This window comes from Scylla paramamosain, chromosome 25, assembly GCF_035594125.1.
Source record: "Scylla paramamosain isolate STU-SP2022 chromosome 25, ASM3559412v1, whole genome shotgun sequence".
NCBI lineage: Eukaryota > Metazoa > Arthropoda > Malacostraca > Decapoda > Portunidae > Scylla > Scylla paramamosain.
In genome coordinates, this window is record NC_087175.1 from 610,001 (window position 1) to 612,500 (window position 2,500).

The 2,500-nt window shown below is 47.1% G+C and overlaps 1 protein-coding gene across 4 annotated transcripts in view; it reads left to right on the top strand.

Moving 5' to 3' along the window:
- The first annotated feature begins 2,379 nt into the window (after positions 1 to 2,379).
- The window catches only part of LOC135113050 (CBP80/20-dependent translation initiation factor-like), a 32,379-nt gene continuing 32,258 nt past the window's right edge, over positions 2,380 to 2,500 (top strand). For 3 of the 4 annotated variants that reach the window (XM_064027979.1, XM_064027982.1, XM_064027981.1), the window contains exon 1: positions 2,380 to 2,500. This exon is cut by the window's right edge and continues 4 nt beyond it. The gene's annotated coding sequence lies outside the window, so the exon portion shown is untranslated. The other variant, XM_064027985.1, reaches the window with a different exon arrangement.

Here is a 2,500-nt window from a genome sequence, read left to right on the forward strand (position 1 = left end):
GCTAGTCATCTCTGTGGCCTTTGAAAACAGTCTTATTGAGGGAGGCAAGCGTGGAGGACTCCTGAGAACATTACTGGTTATGTTACAAGCGCTGCCCCACCCACTGGCTTCACAGGTCGTGGGGTTGTGGGGGCAATGCAATGTGTGGCTGTTTATTGTGGTTAATTGTGGTTGATTGTGGTTAATGGTTAGTCTTTGTCCAGGTTTCATTGATAAGATTCTCTCTCTCTCTCTCTCTCTCTCTCTCTCTCTCTCTCTCTCTCTCTCTCTCTCTCTCTCTCTCTCTCTCTCTCCACACGCACACACACACACACACACAGATTTATAAGTGTTTGACTGTTCTAAGGGATATAATGAGGATGTTGCAGAGAGAGAGAGAGAGAGAGAGAGAGAGAGAGAGAGAGAGAGAGAGAGAGAGTGTACAAGGACTGTTTCATACCTCGGTTGGGAACTTACCTCAAAATCTTCAGGTTCCGAGAGAGCAAGTAATATTGGCATTAGAACCATCCTCTCTCTCTCTCTCTCTCTCTCTCTCTCTCTCTCTCTCTCTCTCTCTCTCTCTCTCTCTCTCTCTCTCTCTCTCTCTCTGTCAAAGTTCTTCCGTCACTCACAACGCCTATTGCAAGACTGTACTGCAGCTCCTCCTCCTCCTCCTCCTCCTCCTCCTCCTCCTCCTTCTCCTCCTCCTCCTCCTCCTTCTTGTCTATACGTAACACGCGGTTATAATTCGATAAGGAAGTGAAGGAGAGAAAGAGAGAGCGAGTGTCAAGTTTCTCGTTTTCTTTGACCTGATGCGTAGAAGGCAAATAGAAAATGGCTTTTTTTTTATTATTAATTTCATTTCCATTTTTTTTTATGTTTATTTATTTATTTATTTTTTTGCTGTATTATCATTCGTGTTAATTTCTTTCTTATTTTGTTGTGGGAATTGATGATGATGGTGATGATGATGATGATGATGATGATGATGATGATGATGATGATGATAGTCACATGTACAGTACCATCTCACACACACACACACACACACACACACACACACGAATTTGTATGGCTTTCTAGACCACTTTATGTGTGTGTGTGTGTGTGTGTGTGTGTGTGTGTGTGTGTGTGTGTGTGTGTGTGTGTGTGTGTGTTCGCGCGTCATTCACAGCCTAGTAGAAGGAGGCACTGTCTGGAAAGCGTCTCTGTCATCTCCCAAAGGCATTATTCATCCTCCTCCTCCTCCTCCTCCTCCTCCTCCTCTCAATCTCTCTCATCCTCTTCCATTTCTCCCTCTTCCGTTTATTCCTTGCTATTTTTGTTTTCCTCTTTCTTGTTTTTTGTTCTTATTTTACTTCCTCTTCCTCCTCTTCTTGTTCTTGCTCTCTTCATTTTCTTGTTCTTGTTGCTGTTCTTTTTCCATCTCATCTCTTCACCGTTAACTAACAACACTACGCATGAGAAAATAAGAAAAATAATAGTTACTGCTCAAAGAAATGTAAACAAACTTATTTTCTATCAACTATTTTAATCAAAGAAAATGGAAACTTTTAAAGGGAGACAAATAAAATAGATTTTCTTTTTGTTGTGTGACTGACGTGGGAGAGAGAGAGAGAGAGAGAGAGAGAGAGAGAGAGAGAGAGAGAGAGAGAGAGAGAGAGAGAGAGAGAGAGAGAGAGACTGTAGAATTAATACGTAGTGATTGTGTTTATTGAGAGAGAGAGAGAGAGAGAGAGAGAGAGAGAGAGAGAGAGAGAGAGAGAGAGAGAGAGAGAGAGAGAGAGAGAGAGAGAGAGAGAGAGAGAGAGACTGTGTAGAATTAATACGTAGTGATTGTGTTTATTGAGAGAGAGAGAGAGAGAGAGAGAGAGAGAGAGAGAGAGAGAGAGAGAGAGAGAGAGAGAGAGAGAGAGAGAGAGAGAGAGAGAGAGAGGTCCGCTTGTTAAGTAGGGGAGGGGCATGTGGAGGAAGGGGGGATGGGGAGTAGTTACTGGGGAGATGAGAGGAGGTGAGGTATGAAAAGGAACGGGGAGGATGGGGGAGGGGGAGAATAGGTATTGACAGGGGAGGGGAGGGGAGAGAAGGGGGAGATTACTGGGAGGGGAGGAAGAGGCGGAGGGGAAGAGAGGGAAGGGAGAGGAGGAGCAGGAAGGTTAAGAGTACGGATGGGAGACAGGGAGGGGAGGAGAGGGAGGAATAGGGAAGAGAGAGAGAAGGGAGGTAAAGGGGGAGGAAGGCAGGAGGGAAGAGACAGGGTAGGGGTAGGTAGAGAGGGTATGGCAGGGCGAGGCTTGTCTAGGTATTGGGGTAGACAGGGCGGGGAGAGGCTGGGCAGGGAGAGGCGGGGAGAAGCAGGGAGAGGCGGGGAGAGGCGAGGATGGGCGGGGCGGCACCATGCCAGCACCCACACACACACACACACACACACACACACAGAGCCAGTGTCGGGCCAGTCCCCATCTTTAGTGGTGGCGTGCGCGGGTCCTCTCTCCGCCTCACCGCCCACGCCACGCCTCCC